The sequence below is a fragment of the Cherax quadricarinatus genome, chromosome 99 (genome assembly GCF_038502225.1).
Source record: "Cherax quadricarinatus isolate ZL_2023a chromosome 99, ASM3850222v1, whole genome shotgun sequence".
In the NCBI taxonomy this organism is placed as follows: Eukaryota; Metazoa; Arthropoda; class Malacostraca; order Decapoda; family Parastacidae; genus Cherax; species Cherax quadricarinatus.
This window is the reverse complement of record NC_091390.1, coordinates 1665028-1672872: the sequence shown is the minus strand read 5'-3', so window position 1 is coordinate 1672872 and position 7845 is coordinate 1665028.

The following is a 7845-nucleotide window of genomic DNA, read 5'->3' as shown; positions in this document are numbered from 1 at the left end:
CAGTCCCTGGTCCCATTATGTACCTCTGTAATGTTGAGGTACAGTCCCTGGCCCCATTATGTACCTCTGTAATGTTGAGGTACAGTACCTGGTCCCATTATGTACCTCTGTAATGTTGAGGTACAGTACCTGGTCCCATTATGTACCTCTGTAATGTTGAGGTACAGTCCCTGGTCCCATTATGTACCTCTGTAATGTTGAGGTACAGTCCCTGGTCCCATTATGTACCTCTGTAATGTTGAGGTACAGTCCCCCATTATGTACCTCTGGTTGAGGTCCCATTATGTACCTCTGTAATGTTGAGGTACAGTCCCTGGTCCCATTATGTACCTCTGTAATGTTGAGGTACAGTCCCTGGTCCCATTATGTACCTCTGTAATGTTGAGGTACAGTACCTGGTCCCATTATGTACCTCTGTAATGTTGAGGTACAGTACCTGGTCCCATTATGTACCTCTGTAATGTTGAGGTACAGTCCCGGGTCCCATTATGTACCTCTGTAATGTTGAGGTACAGTACCTGGTCCCATTATGTACCTCTGTAATGTTGAGGTACAGTCCCGGGTCCCATTATGTACCTCTGTAATGTTGAGGTACAGTCCCTGGTCCCATTATGTACCTCTGTAATGTTGAGGTACAGTCCCTGGTCTCATTATGTACCTCTGTAATGTTGAGGTACAGCCCCTGGACCTATTATGTACCTCTGTAATGCTGAGGTACAGTCCCTGGACCTATTATGTACCTCTGTAATGTTGAGGTACAGTCCCTGGTCCCATTATGTACCTCTGTAATGTTGAGTTACAGTCCCTGGTCACATTATGTACCTTTGTAATGCTGAGGTACAGTCACTGGTCCCATTATGTACCTCTGTAATGTTGAGGTACAGTCCCTGGTCCCATTATGTACCTCTGTTTTGTTGAGGTACAGTACCTGGTCCCATTATGTACCTCTGTAATGTTGAGGTACAGTCCCTGGTCCCATTATGTACCTCTGTAATGTTGAGGTACAGTCCCTCGTCCCATTATGTACCTCTGTAACGTTGAATTACAGTCCCTGGTCCCATTATGTACCTCTGTAATGTTGAGGTATAGTCCCTGGACCCATTATATACCTCTGTAATGTTGAGGTACAGTCCCTGGTCCCATTATGTACCTCTGTAATGTTGAGCTACAGTCCTGGACCCATTATGTACCTCTGTAATGTTGAGGTACAGTCCCTGGTCCCATTATGTACCTCTGTAATGTTGAGGTACAGTCCCTGGACCCATTATGTACCTCTGTAATGATGAGGTACAGTCCCTGGACCCATTATGTACCTCTGTAATCTTTTGACTACAGCCGACAGGATGGGTATGGGGTACATGATCAAGAAATTAAACTTGGAAGGTTGTCAGGGGTGTGGGGAGGTTGTCAGAGGTATGGGGAGGTTGTCAGGGGTGTGGGGACGTTGTCAGTGGTATGAGGAGGTTGTCAGAGGTGTAGGGAGGTTGTCAGGTGTGTGGGGAGGTCGTCAGGTGTGTGGGGAGGTTGTCAAGGGTGGAGGGAGGTTGTTGGGTGTATTGGGAGGTTGCCTATGGTGTGGGGAGGTTTTTGGGGGTATGGAGAGGTTGTCAGGGGTGTGGGGAGGTTGTCAGAGGTATGGAGAGGTTGTCAGGGGTGTGGGAAGGTTGTCAGAGGTATGGTGAGGTTGTCAGGGGTGTGGGGAGGTTGTCAGAGGTATGGGGAGGTTGTCAGGGGTGTAGGGAGGTTGTTAGGTGTGTGGTAAGGTTGTCAGGTGTGTGGTAAGGTTGTCGAGGGTGGAGGGAGGTTGTTGGGTGTATGGGGAGGTTGCCTGTGGTGTGGGGAGGCTTTTGGGGGTATGGGGAGGTTGTCAGGGATGTGGGGAGGTTGTCAGGGGTGTGGAAGGTTGTCAAGGGTGTGGCAAGGTTGTCAGGGATGTGAGAATTTAGTTAGGGATGTGGGAGGTATACCTGGAGGATTTCAGGGGCCAACGCCCCCACGGCTCACTCTGAAACCAGGCCTCGTGGTGGATCAGGGTCTGATCAACCAAGCTGTTACTTCTGGCCGCACATAAACTGATGTACGAACCACAGCCCGGCTGGTCAGGTAGTAACTTTACTAACAAAACTAACACAAACCTACTAACAAAGGGAGAGGAACAGGTTAATGGAACTCAATACATTCTGAAAATTGTAATAAACCTAAGTGCTAAACCCACAAGGGCCATGAAGATGATGGGTAAGTAAGTACAGTGGACCCCCGCTTAACGATCACCTCCAAATGCGACCAATTATGTAAGTGTATTTATGTAAGTGCGTTTGTATGTGTATGTTTGGGGGTCTGAAATGGACTAATCTACTTCACAATATTCGTTATGGGAACAAATTCGGTCAGTACTGGCACCTGAACATACTACTGGAATGAAAAAAGTTCGTTAACCGGGGGTCCACTGTACTTAAAGTTCGTCAGGAAAGAGGATGAGCATTTCCTGATGGTGGTCGTAGACGATGCAACATCCCCCCAATGAAAAGCAGGGGTGTCACTAGCACGTTAAGAGACCATACAATAAGTGTCAGGGGCCCGAGACTGTTCAACTGCCTCCCAGCACACATAAGGGGGATTACCAACAGACCCCTGGCAGTCTTCAAGCTGGCACTGGACAAGCACCTAAAGTCAGTTCCTGATCAGCCGGGCTGTGGCTCGTACGTTGGTTTGCGTGCAGCCAGCAGCAACAGCTTGGTTGATCAGGCGCTGATCCACCAGGAGGCCTGGTCACAGACCAGGCCGCGGGGGCGTTGACCCCCGAAACTCTCTCCAGGTAAACTCCAGGTAGTTATGCGATGACCCACAGTTGGAGCTTTTGATCATCTGACCGAGGCCTTCCTCTGGCTTCCCTCTCCACCCCCTTCAAAAATTATGGTCACAGTTTTAAACCATTTATTTACCATGAAAACAATAAAAACCACTCATTTCAGATAAATTATTTTATTATTTAACATCAAATATAATTGTACTATTTAATATTTACATAATTTGGTATGCCATATACAAGTGTTATATATAATTTACAGAACATTGCAGATAACAGCACTCGGCCTTTCCCATGACTATAAATCCCAGGTAGTGTGCAATGAAAGTTAAGGGTACTGTGAGGTGGGGGGCAGAAAGGGGGCACAGACCCCCACACCACAGTACCGTTATATTGGTTCACTTGTGATGTGGGGGCACAGACCCCCACACCACAGTACCGTTATATTGGTTCACTTGTGATGTGGGGGCACAGACCCCCACACCACAGTACCGTTATATTGGTTCACTTGTGATGTGGGGGCACAGACCCCCACACCACAGTACCGTTATATTGGTTCACTTGTGATGTGGGGCAGCAAGGGGGATGCAGACCCCCACACCACAGTACCATTATATTGGTTCACTTGTGATGTGGGGCAGCAAGGGGAATGCAGACCCCCACACCATAGTACCATTATATTGGTTCACTTGTGATGTGGGGCAGCAAGGGGAATGCAGACCCCCACACCATAGTACCATTATATTGGTTCACTTGTGATGTGGGGGCACAGACCCCCACACCACAGTACCGTTATATTGGTTCACTTGTGATGTGGGGCAGCAAGGGGGATGCAGACCCCCACACCACAGTACCATTATATTGGTTCACTTGTGATGTGGGGCAGCAAGGGGGCACAGACCCCCACACCACAGTACCATTACATTGGTCCACTTGACATCACATTCAGTAGTTCGTCTACTAAAACAGCATCTAATTTGTACACTATAAATACAAAATTCTATTAAAATTTCAGTATATACTGTACATAAAAAGTCGAGGCCAATATAAACGATACAAAAAAAATACCGTAGTGAAAATAAAACCTTGGGGGCTTTGATTTTCTATTTTCACTGTGGTATATTTTTTAGATATTTGCAATGTGTTTTTTTTGCGATTTCCATAACTTCGTGTTACCGATTTGATACCCAGGATATTTTCCTGTTTTTTTAATGGGGGTATTAACAACCATTCCCCTAAAAAACATCCATTTTTCTCACTGATTTGTAATATATCCACAAATGGATGGGAACAGAAGACGTGTTGAGAAACAAAGAAAATAGAATGAAAGATTCCTAAGTCATTAGACTCGTTAGAAAATACAATAACAGTAATTAGATAATATCAAATTTGTTTTTTGATAAGCAATAATTATGGAAGTGTTACAAAGGTCCATAAATAACGGTAATACCTGTGGAAAATATTCGTGAAACAATATATGGAAATGTTACAAAGGTACATAGTGGTAAAACCTATGCAAAATATTCCACAAGACAATGTAAAAATATGGAAATGTTACAAAGGTTCATAGTGGTAATACCTATGTAAAATATCCCATGAGAATGTAACTGGTGATTGCTTGGCTTCTAACTGTAGATGTATATAAGTCCAGTCTCTCCTCACTTAGCGACGTACTCGTTTACCGACGCCTTGGACTTATGACAGGCTCTCTGATCAGCATGCATGCCTAAATAATGCATATTAGAGCTGATTTCATTTATTCAATATACAGTATAGTACTGTATAAACATTTAAAAATATACCAGAAATGTTACAAATGGAGCAAAGGTGACATTAAAACAATATCAAAGATGGTTGACACAAACTCACTACCATTACAGCACGATCCTCACTAAGCCATGAATTCGTTTAACGACGTGGTCTCAGGAATGGAACACAAACTCACTACCATTACAGCACGATCCTCACTAAGCCATGAATTCGTTTAATGACGTGGTCTCAGGAATGGAACACAAACTCACTACCATTACAGCACGATCCTCACTAAGCCATGAATTCGTTTAACGACGTGGTCTCAGGAATGGAACACAAACTCACTACCATTACAGCACGATCCTCACTAAGCCATGAATTCGTTTAACGACGTGATCTCAGGAATGGAACTCTGACGTTAAGTGAGGAGAGGCTGTAGTTGTAACTGAAGGCGCCATTATTAACCTTGGGTAAAATCCACTTTGTTCCATTTATAATAAATTAACCTCTTAAAAAAAATGCCATAAAACTTGATTATATAAACTATATAAATGTTCCAACAAGCAATTGCACTTGTAATTAAGATTAATAATTCTTCTCTAATCTCATGTCAGCTGAAACATTTTCACCTCTAATTTCATAATATTATTATAATCTCTCACTAGGTTCGCACTGGCTAAAGGGATACAGGAAAGCCGTGTGTATTCGTCACTTGTTTTCGGTGTTCCGTGTTTTTGTTGGCTTTCAACTGAGTCGTTGTTTATGACGTCTGATACTTTTTTAGCACAACAGTTGTCTAAGGAAATGGCGACTGGTGCCACATTTTAAGGTAAGTATTTTATGTATTGTGTATTAGTATTAGTACAGTGGACCCCCGGTTAACGATATTTTTTCACTCCAGAAGTATGTTCAGGTGCCAGTACTGACCGAATTTGTTCCCATAAGGAATATTGTGAAGTAGATTAGTCCATTTCAGACCCCCAAACATACACGTACAAACGCACTTACATAAATACAGTGGACCCCCGCTTAACGATCACCTCCAAATGCGACCAATTATGTAAGTGTATTTATGTAAGTGCTTTTGTACGTGTATGTTTGGGGGTCTGAAATGGACTAATCTATTTCACAATATTCCTTATGGGAAAAAATTCGGTCAGTACTGGCACCTGAACATACTACTGGAATGAAAAAAGTTCGTTAACCGGGGGTCCACTGTACACTTACATAATTGGTCGCATCGGGAGCTGATCGTTAAGCGGGGGTCCACTGTATTCTGTATTGTGTATAATATTATATTATTGTGCATAATATCGTTATATATTATACACAATCCAGGAAGTCACCTATGTATTTGTAAGTTAAGGACTTACTGTATTGTATATTTTGTTTTTTTAAGACCCACGTCAGGAAACACTTGTCCTGTTCCCTGACAAAACCTATGTAAATTTTGCATCTTGTTTTTATAGGCCTAGCTGTATTGAGCACTTAATATATGATAGTGTAAGTATGTTATCAGGTATTTTAGACATTTGATATTGAAAAAAACACTTTTCCCACCTGCAAAAACGTGGAACACTTAAAAGAGGATGCTGTATATGTGGAACTTGTGTATATGGGACACTCCTGTATCATTAATTTCTAATTTAACAATTTCTGCAGAAATAAACAGAATCAACAAGCCAAATTAATACACATTTTACAAAAATGTTTTGTAACACTGACCAGCCGGGCTGTGGCTCGTACATTGGGTTGCGTGCAGCCAGCAGCAACAGCCTGGTTGATCAGGCTCTGATCCACCAGGAGGCCTGGTCACAGACCGGGCCACGGGGGCATTGACCCCCGGAACTCTCTCCAGGTAAACTCCAGGTAAAGCTCGATGCACTCAATATGCAGTACAAATCTCAACAAACACCATATTGGCAATCATCAATCACAATTAGCTAAGTTTAATTTACACATATTAAACATACTAAATAAACTAATCCATAAAAGGCATGAATTTCTACTTAACATTTTACAGAATGCCCAGAAAAAACTCAACTTCTTCAAAAACAATTCGTAATTCTGAATATTTTTTGCGTATAACAATACGGGTGGTACTCGACTTACCATGGGTTACATTCTGACGAACCCGTCCTAAGCTGGAAGCATCATGAGTCGAATATGAATAAATGCTCAATAAATAAGTTAATAATTATTATCACTGAATAAGCAAATAAATAATTACTCTAACTAACTACCAGTATTGAAAAGTAAATAAATACATGTTAGGGACTTGTTGCCTTCATGTTGGGTAATTATTTTAAGTTTCTTCTCCAAAGTAATTGTTTTGCACCGTCGTAAACTTGAAATATTGCAAGTCAAACTATCCTAAGTCCAGGAGCATCTGTACTGTATTTCATTTAAATACCACATTATTATCATCGAAACCATGTGCTAAACTCATAGGGTCACTATAAATACTACGGTTATCTTGCTGTCAACTATTTAAAAAAATTTAGTACAGTTCCAACACCTGCTAACACCAACATGCATTTGTTCTCGCATCTCTTAACAGCCAGCATAAAAAAAAAACATAACAGAAAATAATTTACTCATTACAATTATAACTAAATACTAAAACCAGAAGTAGTGGGACAGAAGTCTTCAATTTACAAGCACATTTGGGACCTCCTGTATTGTACAAGTTCTATCCGACTTATGACCTGCTCTACATACGACTACTCGTACTTATGACTGTATGTCTGGCAGCATATACAGTAGTAAAATATTTAGTAAAAAGTAATATATGATACTATATAGGTACTTTATATAGCAAAGGTTTGACACTATGCCCTACCTAGTATGTCGGCAATTTTCTAAGGTTTGACTTGTGTCCATTTTGACTTACGACCTGTTGGTCGGAACCAAGCTCGGTCATAAGTCAGCCAGCACCGTAGCACTGATATTATACAGAAAATAATACAATAATGATACACACAATACAGTAGATTCTCAACGTGTTTGTAATGCTATAAAACTTGCTTGAATGCTAAATAATTTTGACATTTTACACAGCATTTACTGAGAGAAATTATTCCTGTAGCCTTTAATGGATCTGCAAAAATTGCCACGAATTCATTTTACATTTTTGCAGACTCGGGGATTAGATCTGATCTAGTAGTAAGGCACAAACTGACACTATGAACCTCCTGGTCCAGCCTAACTTAGGTATTTCTTGTATAAGATTCTCTCTATTTTTCTGTTTCTCTCTGTTTTTTCTTTCTCTCTCTCTCTCTATGTTT